Here is a 19,222-nt window from a genome sequence, read left to right as displayed (position 1 = left end):
ATTTGAATTCACAGTCTTTTGTAAGCAGTTTGAAGAGTGGAGATGCTATTTTGGTGAAGTCTTCTATAAATCTTCTATAATATCCAATAAATCCCAGAAAACTTCTAACATCTTTTTGACAATTTGGAATAGGTAACTTGGAGATGATTTCAACTTTTGATCTATCAACTTTAATCCCATCCCCTGAAATATGATGTCCTAAAACAATACCTTCAGTAAACATCATAAAGCATTTTTCATGGCTTAGTGAAAGGTTTGTTTCTTTACATCTTAAAAGGATTTTTTCCAAATTTTCTAATGCCTCTTCAAACAAATCACCATAAACTGTAAAATCATCCATATAAACTCTACACAATCATGGATTAGATTAGAAAAAATTCCTAGTACTGCTCTTTGGAATGTTGCTGGTGCATTACATAGTCCAAAAGGGAGCACTCGATAAGAAAAAGTTCCCCATGGACAGGTAAATGTGGTCTTATTCTGATCTTCAGGTGCTACTTGAATTTGATTATAACCACTAAAACCATCCAGAAATGAAAAATACTTTTTGCCTGCTAATGTATCTAATACTTGATCGATAAAGGGCAAGGGAAAGTGATCCTTCAAAGTTGCTTTATTCAATTCCCTGTAATCAATGCATACCCTCCATTTACCATTCTTTTTTGGTACTATAACCAAAGGAGAAACCCATTGGCTATCTGAAATTGGGTAAATGAAATTTACATTGAGTAGTTTTTGGAGCTCTTCTTTCACTATCTCCCTAAGATTTGGATTCATCCTTCTCTGAGGTTGTTTGATTGGTCTACTGTTTTCCTCAATATAGATATGATGGATGCAAGTCTTAGGGTCAATACCTTTCATATCAGTATACTCCCATGCAAATGTAGTAGAATGTTTTTGCAAGATTTTGGTTAGCTCTTCCTGTTGTGACTTTTCCAAATTTTTGTTGATATTTAGTGTTTTTCCTGGAAAAATCTCAATGGTAGAGCTACCAAAATCTTCCATAGAGTAAAGAGACATTTGTCTTGATGATAGATATTAAATATCAGAATCTAACTGAATTGGTGTATGGTCATATTCTGAAGGTGTTTCAAAATTTTCTAATGTGTTCAAAATTTGACTATCTTCACTAATTTCAGAGACAATAAAGAGAGGTTGTATAATATCTTCATCGTCGACCCATTCATTGTCTCCTACTTCTGTAATTGCCTTTGCTGGAGGATACAAATTGAATTTATTTGTTGAACTACCATCAGAAATGTACATATCTCTAGATCTACAACTAATGAAAGCATCAGATGTGGCTAGCCAAGGTCTTCCTAAGATGAGTGGATGTCCTCCTAAATTACTCTTGGGAGTCAAAATCATGAAATCTACTGGATATTCCCAAGAATCTAAGGAGACTGAAATATCTTCTAATACACCATCTAGTTTGATTATTGATTTATCTGTAAGTTGCAGTAAGGTGGGTGTAAAAAGAAGATTAGGAAGTTTAAGTTGTTCCATAGTCTATCTACTCATAATGTTGATAGCAACCCCTAAGTCAATCAAAGTGTTTGGAATTTCTATCCCATTTATATGTGTTTTGACAATTGGACTACCTAGATCTACATACTTCTGCATGGTAATTTTTCCCATCATGATATCTGCAATTTTTCCTACCAAGTGGATTCTTCTTGTATCCCTTGGTTTCCTTCCTGGTCTTTTAAGACTCAACTCCTTTATTGTTTTCGCTAGAATAGGAATCTCTCGAATGGCTTGTAGCAAGGGAATCTTGATACAAACATTCTTCAATTCATCTAGAAAATCATAGTCAAGCAAAAAGATTTGTTTTTCCACCCCTTTGTCAATTTGTAATCTTTCAGGGAAAGGAGACGTGGATGAAGATGCAGGTTGCTCAACTATAGGAGTTGTGGGGGTTGACTCTTTTTCTTTTTCCTTTTGAATGATTGGGTTTTGAAGAGATGCTTCCTCAGAACCTTTATTGACTTTGAGAGAATCCTGCTCAGAGGTACCTTGCTCTTGAACATCTATAGAAGTTTTTCTAGAACTCTACCAGATCTGAGTTGGACATCACTAATAGGAACAATCATATAGGTAGGAAATTGTTGTCCTTCTACCATGTAAGCATTATGAGGATTTTTGTTGTTGGGATTTGGCAATGGCTGGGCTGGTAGTTGATTTTTCTTTTGTTGAAATGGAAGCAAGAGTTGAGAATTTGGATTTTGTTGAGAAGGTTGTTGTTGTGGGAATGGCAATGAAAGTTGTGGGTTTTGATTTGGAATTGGTGGATTTTTTTGATTTGGAAAATATGGAGGATATTGATAAAATTGAGCAAATCTCCCATAAGGATTTTGCATCCCTTGCGCCCATGACTAGTATGGATTTTGAGATTGGGGCCAAGGTTGTTGCCAAGAATTCCAATTTGGCGGGAGCTGAAAGTTCATAGGATTGTTAAATCCCTGATTTTGTTGCCCTTGCCATGGTCTTCTTGAAACAAAACAAAGGGACTCTATTGAATTTGGATCTTCCTGAAAGATAGCTTTGACCCCAGGAATTGAAGGACAATCCTTGGTCTCATGGCTTTCTGAGAAAATCATACATGTCTCTACAACTTTTGCATCCAAGGGGCATTCCCTTAGTGCATGTTTCTTTCAACATTTTGGACAAAAGATGGCCAAGGCATTAGATTTTGCTTTCTGCTTGTTTTGTATTTTAAGGGTGTCTAGTTGTTCACTAAGGCTCCCTAGAATATCAGTTTTGAACTCATCAAGCATATTGCCAATCTCTGCCCTACTTACTGATCCAGTTGCAAATTTGTTTGCTCTAATAAGAGAAGGATCTCTCGGCCCTTTTCCAGTTTTAGGTTTTCCTCTTGAGAGATGGACACATAGTTTTGCTATGTCATGAAGTGGAAGTTGAGAAATATCTCCCTTTCCCATCATGTTTAAAATATCTATCCATTCATCTCTAATGGCTTTCAATAGAAGGGCTTTCAAGGTTTCCTCATCTAAATTACTCATTTTTGCTCTTTTTAAGTTGTATTGAAATCTTTCAAGTAAATCCTCCAAGTTTTCGTCTTCTCTTTGCATCATCTTGAATACCTCATCCTTATGATTGGTGGGCATACAATAATCCAGGTATCTATCCAAAAATGTTTGTTTCATATCATTCCAAGTCCTAATAGATTGAGTGACTAATCCCATGAACCATTTCAAAGCAGCTCCTTTCAATGTTGAAGGAAACAGTTTGAGTTTTTGAGAGTCTTCTATATAGTCATAGGTTCGGCACAAGACTTCAAACTCAAATATAAATTTTTCAATATCCTCACTTCGCAACCCATAAAAGTTTGGGAGGACAGATGGTGAAATGTTTTTCAATGTTGTATGAGTTTCCTCATTGGCTATAGGAAATCCAAATGAGTTATCTCCATCCCTATTTCCCCCATTGTTACCTCTACCTCCTCCATTATTTCCTCTTCCTCTACCTCTACCCCCTCCTCCAAATCCATTTACTACTTCCTTTGTCATGATAGTTTCCTCAGATTCCTCAGAGTCCTCTAGTTCTTCTATTACTGGTGAATGAGGAAGAGTTTCTCCCTCTTCTTCTTCAGGTGATTTTACTTCTTTGATTACAATATGTTCCCCTGTAGAAGTGAAGAAAGGTTCTTCTCCTAGATCAGATTTAGTAAATAGTGTGGGAGAATCTCCTAATTCGGTTGTTGCCCCTTGAATTCCAGGAATCCTAAGGCTGGGAGTATGAGTCGGAGATGATGGAGGTGTATCTTGTCTATGCCTTGAAGTAGCTGGAGTTGTGAAAATCGAACTTTTGGCCCTAGCTATAAACCTTCCCCTAGAATCTCTTGCTCTATGCATGTCATTTTTTTTATTTTTTTTAATTTTTAAGTCGGGCTAATAATTCTCTTTCTGATCTTCCAGGTCACACTAGGTGCAAGAAGAGAGCATAATCAAGAAATTATTAAACTAATAACTCTCTTTTCTGATCCTCCAGATCACACTAGGTGCAAGAGGAGAGCATACTTCAAGAAGTTATCAATTTTTCCCTTCTTTTTTTTGTAAGAGATCGGCTACCTAGTTACACTTCCCCGACAACGACGCCAAAATGTTTATTCAATTTAGTATGTCCTAAATTGCTACATTAATTATCAATCTGGGAGTCGTAAACTGATGAAGTGCGGCGCACTATATGTGCAAGACAACCTCTTTCTTACTTTTTATTGTTTTCAATTTTATCTTGTTTTTGGGGGTTTTATCTTGGTTTGTCTCCTAATGCAAATGGAAAGCCTATTCCTAAATTTAAGAATACTTTAGAAGGCAAGTTTGGGTATAGATTTTAAGGTAATTATGTCCTTTATGATGACTTCCAGAACTTAACACTTCAGAAGATCTCAAAACAATCTAGTGATGAGATTAATACTTTGAAAAAGAATGTAAATGTGCATCTAAACAAGAATGTAAATGTGCAGCTACTTGAATCAAACAAATGATGAACTACTAATCATGAAATCTCTATCTCTGCTGCTCATCTAAATACAGAAATAAAAGTTAAGCTATTGCACTCAAACAAATCAAAAACTACAAACTAATAAAAGTAAAACCAATTCACTTCATTTATAGTCCGATAGCTCGCCAAGTAGCTTTTCGGGGTTAAGCCATGGCTCTAGAGATAATGTCAATAACATGAGGAATTGATATCTAAATCATCTACTTGCAAAATAAAAATAAAATCAAGTCTCTTCACTTATAGTCCGATAGCTCGCCAAGTAGCTTTTCCGGGTTAAGCCATGGCTCTGGAGATAACGTCAATAACATGAAGAATCAAATCACTTCACTCAAAATCCGATAGCTCGCCAAGTAGCTTTTCGGGGTTAAGCCATGGCTCTGGAGATAACGTTAAATGACATGAAGAATTTGATATTTAAATTAGCTGTCAACAGCAAATGAATAAGACTGAAATCAAAGCATAACTGAAATTGAAAGCTAATAAAAACACAGTCGGAAAAGAGGACAATCTCATGTCCATATTTACTGCAAAAATTGTATGAAAATGCCCGGGCCTATCCTAACTTTAACACACTGATCAGTGTTAGCACAAATATACAATGCTTGGAAAATCATGTACAGGAATGAAACATTAGCATTATAACTGAAATGTGAAATATACACAAGTGCACAAACTACGAAATATTTACAATGAAAATAAAACAACAGCACATGAAAACTTTACAGAATTAAAAGAACGAAACCTTAGCCAGCAGGGGCCCTCTGCATGGCCTTGGTTAACACGTTGTCAAACCGAGATTATGCTCACGCAGTCATATAAAACAGAGTTTTATTGTATTGCAAAACAGAGGAAGCTCTCGTTACAACAGCAAGACCAGTGTCACGGCACAGTTCATAAACTTAACAGCAAGATTACATCAACAAAAACTAACTCTACATGCGTTTGCAAACGCGTTATTTATAAGGGAAATTACATAACAATTTTCCTATGAAACTACTTCAGCGGAGGACACGTAAAAAGACAGCATCCGTGAGCTTAGCATGATGGTTGCCAAGATCATTCAATCTACCAAAAGGTGGCTGTTGGATTTGCATCGTGGGGGCAGTCTAAAGCTGTCAAAATATAGCCATGGATCTAGGAATGGTCTCAGACCCTTCACATGTTGAAAAATAGAGACCTGCTTGCCGTAGGACTCCTCGTTTGACCTTCGTTTGACCACAGGTTTCCTCTACGATTCTGGCTAAACCAATAGGACCTGGTCCATGTCCAGATCATTCTTGACCTGCCCACGTGCCTCATTTTGCTTGATGACACCTGTAATATAGAGTTCAACAAAAACAGCTACGGAAAGTTGAGTCGGCTGCGGAAAGTGGCTGCATTCCGCAGCTAATGAGCAAAATCTAAGTCAAATAGCAAACACAAAAACATAGTTAGAAAACCACTTAAATGTACTCTCAGAATCAATATGTAATGATTTTTGATAGCTTGTGAGGCACTGGTGAGCGGAAAAGGTCTAGAAACGTGTGTGGAAGAGATGTAGTTTCAGAGCTCAACACTTATCACACGCCATCCCAACATGGAGAGAAAGAAACTCTTATAATGTAATCCGCTGCAACTTGCAAATATTTTATGACCCATCCAGTTGATAGGAAGAACACCTGCAGTGTTCGAGTTCAAGTTTCATAGGATCCATGAGATTATGGCCTTTCTTGCTTTCTGAAAACAAGAGGTACCTTTTGTCTCTTTCAATTCAGATATTTTTGTTGCTCTGTTTCGATTCACCTTTCTGTTGCTATGTTTCGATTCACCCTACTAGATTAAAATCAGAAAATGGTAACTCACCCTATTGGATTAAAATCAAAAAATGATACACAACAAAGATCATGGCTAAGCCTGTTCTCTCTCCAAAGAAGAGCACAACATTCTTCAGAGCCCATCTTCTTCCAAGAGTTAAAAATGTCGAGAACCAAATCCTGAAGCTTTGACTATAGATGTGTAAATCCCTCTGAATTTTCATTTGCTTCCTTGGTACAGATTTCATGGACACAATATGTAACTGAAAGTTGGTGATGCAGATGATCCAGGAAAAAAATATTATCATTAGGAGTATAGTCCTCATATAGCACATCTCTCAGAAGTAAGATGGCATCTAAAAGACAATCCATGCATCTGCCTGAACCTACAGTACCACTCAGTCTAGCTATCTTCATCTACTCCAAGAGAACCCTTGATCTCTCTAATCACAAATTTAACCCCTCTCAGAGTCTTCAAAAATTCCTCTGCACTTTTAACATCGCCTGGCTGCCAATGATTTTGTCCAACTAACAGAGATCTTGTCATTGCCTCCATATCCTTGTGAACTTGTTCACTCTGTATATAGGCCTCGGAAAGACTTTCCCAGGTAATGGAATTTGGTTTGCCTCCATTCTTCATAATATGCTGAAGGAAGACTTTTGCGTTTTGCAAATACCCTTGTTTGGTATAAGCACACAGACACAAACTATGAGCAGAGACTTCTACTGCTCTTCCATCCATGTAAATGCACTATGTTGTCCATCACTACTGCGATTCTTTTCATCTATAATCGATGAAATTCATTTGCACTTAGTCGCCCTTCCCCTTTTACCTTCAACAGAAATGTTTCTGAGTAGCAAAGGAATGAGAAGTCAAGAGAGAGTAAAAGGTCATTGATTGTATGTTTTAGTGGCGATTTGCATGCATCCCACATTGATGACATCACTCAAACTGAAATTCATATTGTGTCATTGTACTAGATGTCATGTTTGTTGTTGCATAGACAACTAACACATATATATGAAAACACTTTGAAGCAATTGCTCGACTTCATTTACAACCACTTAAGTCTAATATGTGTCACATAAATAGTTTTCATTTCACTCTTCCTTATATAAAAGGAATTCATATATGCTTCTTTTTAGTTCCTTTATCCTTTTGTTATGATATTTCCAACTTGTTTAGAAGCCTTGCACAATCGTGGATAAATCTATCTTCGAAGGCCTTCAAGGATTCAATAGATATTATGTAGGAAATTGGAGTTTTAGGTACGAAATTTGTCCAGATTTGTATGTCTCCTATCTGCCGAACCAGAAATCTGATTTCCTCAGGGTGGTTTTTCACACTTCCCTCTATATTATTTGTTTTGCCTTCCTCTGTTTATTTTTTTTTGGCTTCCTCTGTTTCTTTCCATTTTTATGTCATGTTTTATAGCGATGTTGCTTCATGTTTCTGTAAAACCTACTCTACGTTGTTGCTTCATGTTTCTGTAATAGGCATTTACTAATGCAACATGTTTCAGTCATTCATGGAATATTATTAAACAAGCATTTCATTTAACATTATTACACATAAATTTCATGGACTTGGAAAGGATTTAGTGCTAGAATATGGAATTTTGGGTGCTCTAGGAAACTAGAAGAGAACAAACCTTGTTGCCCCTCAGATATTTCATAATCAAAAAAATAATCAGAAAATCAAATGGAGATCTTAAGGATTCAATCCATTTATCCATTTAGATCTTATATGTCAAACAACTATCCATTATATCTACTAAAAATTTATGCAGATGTTGAGGGGCTTAAAACACCATTCAAAACAACAAATTCCATTTCTAAATTTTACAAGATGTATCCAAGTGAGTCTTGACTAGTGAAAAAGGCACAACATTGACATCATTCTAGAAACCTAGTCACCATAAATGGAAATTCTAGTAAACTTTGATGTGCATATAGAATTACTCCTCTACTTAATCAAAATAGATCTTAAAAATTCAATAGACATGAATGCTCTCTGCTCGAGATTTCTCTGAATAGTCTAAATAGATAAAGTTGTGTAGACAAATGCTCTATGTTCAAGATTTCTCTTAATAGTCTAAATAGATAAATTTGTATAGACACACACAAGCACACAGAGTGGGATGACTGTTAAAAGAAGAATAATCACTACATACTGTCAAGAAATAAAAATGGGATTAGAACCTCCAGTGTTCCAGAACACTTTGATGAATTATTGGGTACAGTAATCCTAAGGCATATTGAGGTCTATACCAATAAAGAAGCCATGAATAAGATGTCTAGATCCAACCCGCAAATAGAATTTGTTATAGTAAGGCTTGAGAACAACCCCTGAGTCTGACCATAACACTAGCAAACCCATTTTCCACTAACAAGAGCACTAGAGCACCTTCATCTCTCCAATGCATTTGGTCCCAAGCAGGCATTCAAAGTACACCGAAGAAATATGTCAATCAAAATGTTAATTAACAAAAAAAACAAAATATGAACTTGTTATTTTTAGTATTTGTCAACACGCCAAACTAAATATACCGTGTTCCCTTGATTTCTTATAATAAAAAAAATTGGCACATCAATGAAAAAGAATTTGAACCAGATAAAAAGCTTTTCTTTGGAAGTGGTATGCATTCAAGGCTCAATTTGAGCCATGGTAACTCAATTTCATCCTTTGCATCAATCGATGGGTAAAGTAGAGTAATCTCTTTCATGGTTTCTTGGGGCATTGATGTAGCTAAGATATTCCCCACTTATTATTCAATTCTAATTTCGTTGCAGAAATTCGTTACTATAGTAAAGGTTGCACCTTTTCTTCTTCTTTCATGGTTTCTTGGGGAATTGATGTAGCTAAGATATTCCCCACTTATTACTCGATTCTAATTTCATTGCAGAAATTCCTTTGTTGAGTTACTATAGTAAAGGTTGCACCTTTCTGCCTTTTTTCATTTAAAGGATAGCCAGTTTATGGATAACTTGTTCATTAGCATCCAAGATGGGTGCCATAACTTGGTGACTTGTATCTTCAAATCCTTCAGCAAGCTGGTAATGTCTCTAGACAATGGAAATGAGTGTCTGCAACAACTCTCCTGGGGAAATATTCCCATCTATCATGTATATCGTGTGGGCAATGAGCATTATCTAGGGTCCATCATTTTAGCTTTCTTGATATATTAAAAGAAAAAAATTGTCATGCTTTGCAGGGAATTTTACTCATTCATTTAACAAGGATATAGTCATCTCCTAGTCTCTAGATATGCAAGGATTAGAAAAGGGACATTGTTTTCAAGTTCTACACCTTTTTCTTTTCCTATACAAGCATCTATATATGTTCCATCGAAGGAGGTGTTCCCATCAGATTTATTATTTTCCTTTTTAAATCCCTATCGAGGGTTTTTCATATTTATTAGAAGGCCATGTGTTGTAGATTTAGTCCCCAAAGGAGAAGACTAACATATGTTATGTCAACTGGAAGTGGAAACTTCTGAATTCCATCGGATACAATGAGCCAAAATGTTGAAAAGAAATATAAACATTCAACTTTATGGAACAATAAACATTCACATTAAACCATTGTTGAGTAGGTCATATTTGGGGAGCAAGTGCAGAATCTCTCAAAGTCTACAAGTAGGTATGAATCCACCATAGTTTACTTCATTATCAATTACATAACTTTATAACCTATTTTTAATCACTTAATTGCAATAACATGTCATTCAAATTGTAGAATTTTAGGAGCAGTTTCTATCAGATTGTTTCAATGCTTATTTTTATCTACATGGCTGAGTTGAAACAACCAAAAACATATCCAATGAGAAAGGTACCTATTACTGACTCTAAGGATGTATCAAAAAATCCCCTCAAAACTAACATAAGAACTCTTGACAAATATGGGATTAAACATGAATTTGGAAGTATGTTAAAATTTAAGCACGTCTCTCCAGCTAAACACTACTATATCAATAATTTGTCTTCTTTTGTTCAATCATATGTTAAAATTGTTTGTCCTTATGATTGTCAAGTGCAATGAGCTTACTTCTACTATACACTCTAAAACTGGAGCTCTTACATTTCAAAATGTAAACATGGGCATCTTAGAAGATTTCACATCTTGGGTTTTGCAATAGTCTCATCCAAATTGTATTCACAGCTTAATGTGTATCTAACTTAATGATGTAAATATCATATAGAAAAAAGGATCTTTATAAATAATGAAGTTAGGGCCTGAAATTTATAATTTTTTGTCCAAGACATGTTATATGGTGTATTGTTGCTTATTTCTTCTCTTTTATATCTAAAGTACAAATTTCTTGTGTTCTTTGTTGGTCCTCCTTTCTGCATTCCAAGTATTAATATATATTACTCTCATGTAAGCATCTTATTTTTGAAATAGATTTCAATCACTCAATCCAAGGTTTGAGATGTGAAGGCCAATACACACCATACAGTGGAATTTGAAATCTTTGTCAAGCTTAGCATGGATTCGAGAATGGCATAGGATTAGTTTCAACTTTCAAGTTCCATTAACATCACAAAATTAAATGTTTGGGTTGTATGGAGATCTTAAGGATTCAATCCATTTAGCCATTTAGATCTTATATGTCAAACAACTATCCACTATATCTACTAAAAATTTATGCAGATGTTAAGGGGCTTAAAACACCATTCAAAACAACAAATGCCATTTCTAAATTTTACAAGATGTGTCCAAGTGAGCCTTGGCCAGTGAAAAATACACAGCAATGACATCATTCTAGAAACCTAGTCACCATAAATGGAAATTCTAGTAAACTTTGATGTGCATATAGAATTACTCCTCTACTTAATCAAAATAGATCTTAAAAATTCAACAGACATGAATGCTCTCTGCTTGATATTTCTCTGAATAGTCTAAATAGATAAAGTTATATAGACACACACAAGCACACATAGTGGGATGACCGTTAAAAGAAGAACAATCACTGCATATTGTCAAGAAATAAAAATGGGATTCGAACCTCCAGTGTTCCAGGACACTTTGTTGCATTATTGGGTATAGTAATCCTAAGGCATATTGAAGTATATACCAATAAAGAATCCATTAATAATCTGTCTAGCTCCAACCCACAAATAGAATTTGTGATAGTAAGGCTTGAGAACAACCCATGAATGTGACCATAACACTAGCAACCCCATTTTCCACTAACAAGAGCACTAGAGCACCTTCAACTATCCAATGCATTTGATCCTGAGCAGGCATTCAAAATAAGACTCCATATCCATTGCACTAAATACTTCCTCCTAATTCCATTGACATTGTAATTAGCCCCAAATTTGTCTGTGAAGACTTGTCCAGTGTAAGATCCACTGCCTTCAGTCCCATAAAGACCTTCACAGAGATCTGCAATCTCAGTAGGAGAAGTAGGATCCTCACCAGCATACTAGGCATTGATCAGGGGATTTGACAAAAGCTCAGCCAATTCATGGGAAATCACACTTATCATCCCATCGATACCAACATCCCCATTAGGTGCCTTGAATGCCTTCATTCCAGTCATGTAACTTGGCACTGCAAAAGGATAAGCACAAACTTCTTGGCACTGTTTTCCAAAATGCCCAACCCATGCATAAGGAAGTGTGTATCCTACAATGGATGGGAATGTAAAATAATGAAATCCACAGACTTCTCTGCAGAAGTCCTAGACAGCAACATCACTAGAAGTGAGGAGGAGGTAAAGACCATTCTTGGGATCAATGGGAAGGGGACTACTCTTGGTGGTTATGGCATTTTTATCACTTCCTGAATAGTAAGCCTACTCAGTACCTTACCATGGGAGTAGTAATCATCGTGTTGACTAGTAATCACTATGTTTCTACTAATATTGGCACTATTTTGATCAGTATACAGCTTCATTTTTTTCCACCAGTGACCCACAGAAGGGCTCTTTGTTTTATTAGAGATAGATAGCAAAAACTCATTGATAACCCTCTTCTCCTTCTTACTCCACCTTCCATACCAAATTGTATGGACATTCATAGCAGAAGTCAACACAGGCCCCATGTCGTACTTCATATTCACATATGGCGAGGACCTTCATTCTTCTTCAAAGTCCCAAACTGCAAATCTTCCTTATTGGGTTGTTGTCCCAGTCCCACAGCAATAGTATTCTGATTGAAATATTGAGGCCATGACCTCCATGCTTCAACTGAGGATAATACAATGAACAAAAACAAACCCACACATGAAAACACACCCATTTTCTCTCTGGAACAACACACAGAGAAACAATGCAATGGATACAATGCAATGATATTGAATGGTTTCTTCTCCATGACATGCATGCACGAGAAATACATGTACCTTGCTCTTTATCTATATAAAACAACATCCAAGTTCCTCCTTTGAGTTGTTTCTTTTATTTCTTTATTCATATTAATTATGTTTCGAGCAATTATCCATTGTGGATGGGATGTTTGTTATTTCATAGACAGCTAACACATATAGATGAAAACACTTGGAAGCAATTGCTCAACTTCATATTGATAGTGACAGATTTCTTATGGGAGCATGTGTGTTGCTACCTTACAAACTTTGACTGTGCATTTGGAGATTCAAAACTGGACCACTTACTCTAAAACATGACCGGAAAATCCTCTAGAAAGGCTCTCTCAACATAACACTCTTTGTTGTACTAGGAAAATATCTCAAAACTTTGCAGACAATTTGCGTAGTTCCCCAGACTCGAGATGGAAATTTCCTGCAAACTTTCCAACAGTAGCGACAGTCATGCTAAAATCACATCTCAAAATAATTCCAACTATGTTTTTCTGGGCACAGGGATATTGTGTGGAGACTAGAAAGTCCAAGTGTTTGTCACAATAGACAGAAGATTAGCCTTAGTGAGTACTAGAAGTTCATGCTTCTCATGTCACAACATGTCTCCCAATTGTTAAATACAATAGCCCTGATGAACAGCATATTACTGGTGTCCAATCTATGGACATAAACAGAAATTTGAATCACCTCTGTATATTCTCTGCACTTTTGTTCCATATTGACAAATGAATATTTCTGAAATTGATTATTCATAGTGTTAATGCCTAGAAGAGTTTGTGTTGATGAACAAACACACCAAAATGTTCTCTGAACCACATATCCATCTAAAATCCATATGTATCATGTTGTAGATCATATCTTTTGTTCAAAATCACAAGAGTTACTCTCATGACATATCAGAGATAATGGGCCTATTTAAAGCCAATGTCACAGTAATCTTTTAAAACATAATTAAGTCTAAATCTCAAACTACTTATAATAATTGTGCTACCAATTTCACCCTATAGTTAGAAACAGAGCACAAGAGGAATTAGAGGTTAACTCTGACCTATTACCTAACAACTAGAAACATAGCACAAAAATAATTAGAGGTTAACTCTAATCTATTACCTAGCAGCTAGAAACAAAGCACAAGAGGACTTAGAGTTAAGGTTAACTCTGACCTATTGAAGGAATCAGAATGGCCCACTGAAAGTGAGGATTGAAGACCTAGAATTGATCAGGCTACCTGTAAATCTAAAGCAAGATTTGAAGAGCCATGAGAGAGGATTTATTAAAATCCTACAACAAATTATTTCCAGTAGTCATTACAGGTAACATATTTCTTGCAAGGATGGAAATTTATCATAGAAGTAGAGAGTTCAAGATAGTTTTCAAGGGTTGAAAAAATCCCTCATTTGGCATCATGTACTCTGGGTTTAAAAGTAGAGAGTTTGAGTTATTTGTCAAGGGTTGAAAAATATTGATATTTATCTTTCATAAATTTACTATTGCCATTATTTTAAAAAACATCTTGTTGTTAGATTGACAATTAGCACAATTTGTTGCACAAGGAATCCTTTTGTTCCCCTTTGCATATAGTTGAGCCCTCTTCATATTGTTCTTTTATAACTTCACTTCTTTTGGAGGAAAAATTTGTTGCTACTTTGCAAATGATTCATGGTATTTTACAATTGTTACAATTAGAGGCAATACTTGGTCAAACTGGTTCCTTCCTGGTGCAACTAGAGATAACTCCTTTACTCATTTTTTATACTTTATTGTTATTTCACATTCTCACCTCAGATTTTAGTGATTCAAAAACATTTTTCTTTTCAGTGATAGTTGCTACAACCAGCATTACGTACCATACCCCTTTATTTCTTTCTTATGCTATATTGCAACAAAAATTGATTCTCTTCACTTATTTTTTTAAATCTTTCCTTAATGAAATTTTCATTTCGTTTATCCATACCATTTTTTTCCCTACATTCATATGCATATTGTTCAAACCTTCTACAATAATGACATTGGACATTGCATTTGTCATACCTCTAAGAAAAGCTCCCAAGTGACTTGCCATTATGTCTTCCTCTTGCATGTGATTCTAAAAGGCTAATATGTCCTCCTTCATCGCTCTACTATTTAAAAATGTCCTCACATCTTGTTGTTAACTTAAAAGTTAGCACACGTTTTTGGACAAGGAATCCTTTTGTTCCCCTTTTGCATACAGCTGAACCCTTTTCATATTGTTCTTTTATAACTTCACTTCTTTTGGAGGAACAATTTTCTCCTACTTTGCAAATGATTCATGGTATTTTACAAATGTTGCAATTAGAGGCATTACTTGGCCAAACTAGTTTAGTCATTTTCCTTTTCATATTTAAATACCACTTACCTAACACAAATTTGTTTTGACCTAGGAGGATATCTTGTGTTGTTCCCTGCCAAGAGCTACAAGTCTTTGGCTTTTCCTCTTTCTTGCATTTCTTTTTTATATGTTGACATGTATGCATGTACACTTTTCCTATCCTTAGGAAATTAGTTTAACATTTATTTTCCCTTATTGTGGAAGTTTTTCCTTTATGGTTGTTATCTCTTATTATGTTACACTATGTATGGTTGCTATCTAACTAGTGTTACATGTTGTCTGGAAATACATCTTATTCCCTTCTTTGTACCCTCTATTTTCCTTCTCTCTTTTTTTCCCAGAATGTCGCATGCTCTTTTATTTTTACTATAGTCAAAAATTTTCTCTCACATAAACAACCTAGCCTATTTTTTTTTACTACTTTTATTTGCCTGCATCCATAGATCCATTTCATCTAAAAAGTTGCAAGGTCGCTTGAATAGGGTGCAAAATTTTAATTGCCAACAGTCTAGAAAGACACTTTACTTTACACACAAAAACCATAATCAAAACAATTTTTCCTACTTTGCCTTGCTACTTCCAAACCTCTTTGTTTGAACAAGCCCTCAATGTTTGCTAGGTATCTCATTCAAATTGCCTACCCCTTCCTCTCTCCCTTCCAAAACTTTCCTTCACTCAACAAATAACAATATCATGGTGGGTGTTGTTTTCTTCTTGCTTTGCTTTCTTACCCGTGAAACATTTAACTTTGCCACATGAAAATTGCACAAATCATAAGGACAGTAGTCTAGCTATCTATTCGTTTCTTGTAGCACACTTGGTCTTGCTTGTTCTTGCTTGTTCTTCCTTCCCCCTCATGTTTTTTTATCTTCCACACTTTTCCCTTCCATTTCTATTCTTGATTCGTCTCATTTTAGATAAACTCTTCAACCTTTTCCTTTCTTTTTACTACACCAATTTTTCTTCACTTTTGTACACTTACAATTGATATTCGCTTGTAGCACCTTTTTTTCAACAACAAAGTCATATCACCATGGAACCAACCTTGAATACCAATTCACTTCCATTGTTGTTCGTTGGCTCTACAGAGATGCAACCAATCCTCCAAGTCGTTTTTGTCGAATAAATACGCCCTACTAGGACATCAACCCCTCACTACCATGTCTCCCTTTCTGATGGTGTTCACAGCCATGTGGTCTTGCTTCCTTCTTCACATGATTCACTTTCAAAATCTGAAGACTTGAAAATAGGCTTATCATGCTCTTACGAAAATTCTCATGCACATATGCACATCATACTATGCATGTTGCACACTGGTAATCCTTCCTAATCCTCCCTAGCTTTCCTCTCATTTTATGCCCGCTTTAGAATCTATTTGCTTTTATCGTGTTTTACTTCCCCTCTACACTCACATATTCTCTTTCTTGCAGGTCACTTTCTTTCCTCAAACTTGAAATACTTCACCATTTGGCAACTTTAATCAGTGAGCCAACCCCTCATATTCTCTCCGCTAAACAAATTCTCCATGCGCCCTCGTCCTCATTGACTATATCTTCCCTTCATCAACCCCCCCATTGAAATCAAATCTACCAACTTCACAAATTTGCTCGCTTCATCTGCAACAACTCTCCCTTTTAAGGCACTTACCCCAAATCATAAATTTTGGTCCATCCAAGGTAGAGTTCTCGCAAAAACACCCCTTCGTGCATACACCAATGCACACGGCTCTGGGAAATCCTTTGGGTTTGACCTCGTTGATTGGGACAGTGATGAAATCCATGTATCCATGTTCAATGACTTGGCAAACTCACTCCATTCTCTCATCTAGCTTGGCCAAATCTACACAGTTTCGAATGGCCCCATAAAGGTCCTGAACTCTACATACAACCATCTTAAATGCCCTTTTGAAATCCTCCTCTTCTCCACATCAAATGTATCTCACATTTTAGATGGAGATCAAACAATACCTTCCTATACCTTCCATTTTGTGGCAATAAGTTCACTCAAACTTGTGCCTCTTGACTCATTTGTTGATGTTATCAGTGTCGTTAGCTCAACCTCTCCTACCTCGATCATTCACAAGCGTGATGGTTCTGAAACTCCTAGACAAACTATTTCCCTCAGCGACAAGTTTGGTAGCAGCATCTATGTCACCTTGTGGGGAGAACACTGCCACACCGAAGGATGCATGCTCTCTGAACTCCGCATGGAACGTACTATCCCAGTCCTTGCAATCATAGGGGGTCAACTTGTCGAGTTCAATGGGCAAACTATCGAAACTATCCTGACGAATTTCCTTCTTATAGATCCAGATATCTATGAAACACACCAACTCAAGCAATGGTTTCAAGAAGAAGGCATCAAATCTTCCTCATCATCATCCATCCGGAAATACACCGGCACAACCAGTAATCCCATGCAAACAAAAACAATTTCTGCCATTCTTGTAATGCCCCACATCAAGACATCTTCATGGGTTTCCCTCTGTGTTATTGTTACAACAATTGAATTGGATGACTTCTACTTCATCGCATTCCCCCTTACCATTGATGGGCTGCAATGCATGAAAAAAGTTGTTCAGCAACCTAGAAAGACATGGCATTGTTCAAAATGTGAAGGCTCCTTCCTCAAATGTGACTATCGCTATGTGCTCCGACTTGAATTGCATGACCACACTAGGCAACTCAAAAATGTGGTTTCTTTTGATGATGCCACCCATGGCCTTTTGGGCATATCTGTAAAGGACCCTTTCCTCCTTTCAAGCGATCCAGGAGTTGTCTGAGCCATATCCAATGGGTTCACGTCATGTCGATTCCTCTTCATGCTAGTTGTCAAAACAGACACTTTCAACGGCATTGAACACCTCCACCCAACCCTCATTCACTTTGAAGAACTCCCTTATGCCTCTGCATCTTCTCTCCTCTTGCAAGACATTCAACCCACTCCTCCCCCTCGAAAAACAATTTCCCGCCGCCTATAAACATACCTTTCTCCCCCTTCCCTCGCTATTCCCCATCTCTTGCTCTATACACCCTTGCCCTTTAACACTTTTCTTCCCATACTCTCCCCCCACACTTCTCCATTGATGCCCATCCTTCACCTTGTAAACAATTTCCCTATTATGCCCCTCCCTTTCCCGATTGCCAACTCCTTTCCCAACCTTCACTCTCATTAATCCCCACTTGCCCTTTTGCACCTTGTTGAACCCTCTTGTCTGCAATTCGAACTTTACTTTTTCTAGAACTCATCTTCAACAATTCTTCAACCTTTTGTATTGCTTTCTTATTACTATATGCACCCTCTCTCAAGTGTATTGGTTCTCATGAACAAATGGGCAACCACTTCTTCTTTTTTTTCTCACATTCATACATGCCCATTTTCTCACTTGTAATGTCTCTTCTAGATACATGGCCATTCGCTCACTTGCTTTCCATGATCCTTGTTCATCATGTAAGCTTCTTTGCAACACACACACATTATTCACATGCACATATGAATATGATATGCTATATATGAAAAACAATACACACCTAATGCTTCTAATTATGGTCACATGCACATATGAATATGATATGCTATATATGAAAAACAATACACACCTAATGCTTCTAATTATGGTCACATGCACAAATGGGCTTCCTTTAGTCTAGGCCAAATATGCATCATGTGGTTGTGTTTACAATTACTAATAATCATTTGAACATCCTAGGATGGATTACTTTACTTTGAACAAGTCTAACAACCAAACAAAACAAATATCATTTGCACCCGTCTTCGTACTTCACCTTCAATTCGCATTCGTCGCGTTACATAATGCATACACTTTCCCTAAAAGCAACACTCACACCATATATATGCTACTATACTTTGTAATGCAAAACAAAACACAAAAAAAAAAAACAAACAAGAAAAAAAAAAAAAAAAAAAAAACTTGTCATGCATGCTTTACTTGCCTTTGCTCCTACATCACTTACACCTCTGATGTTGAGATAAATTTTCTTATTTGAAACAACTATGCAACCCCGCCCAGTGAATAGTGCACAGAAGGAACAACGATGACAACACTACGCACTTAACAAGGATAGAATAAATGCATGTCGGCGTCTTCTCTACAACAATCGTCGATCCAACCTTCCCTCTCAAACCAACCCAAACCAAACGCCTCTTCCTTCCCAGGTTCATCTCCATCCCCTAGCATCCACCCTAAGTCTTCCACTTTCCCTTCCA

General features: G+C 36.5%; 1 pseudogene; it reads right to left on the bottom strand.

Annotated features, from left to right (window-relative positions):
* Window positions 1-11,533: 11,533 nt before the first annotated feature.
* On the bottom strand, window positions 11,534-12,566 carry LOC149179014 (protein EXORDIUM-like 3 pseudogene; annotated as a pseudogene).
* Between the last annotated feature and the right edge of the window lie 6,656 nt (window positions 12,567-19,222).

The sequence above is a fragment of the Pinus tabuliformis genome, chromosome 4_1 (assembly GCF_031772625.1).
Source record: "Pinus tabuliformis cultivar Carrire ecotype Pingquan chromosome 4_1, CPIR1, whole genome shotgun sequence".
Classification (NCBI taxonomy): domain Eukaryota; kingdom Viridiplantae; phylum Streptophyta; class Pinopsida; order Pinales; family Pinaceae; genus Pinus; species Pinus tabuliformis.
This window is presented reverse-complemented; position numbering and strand designations above follow the sequence as displayed.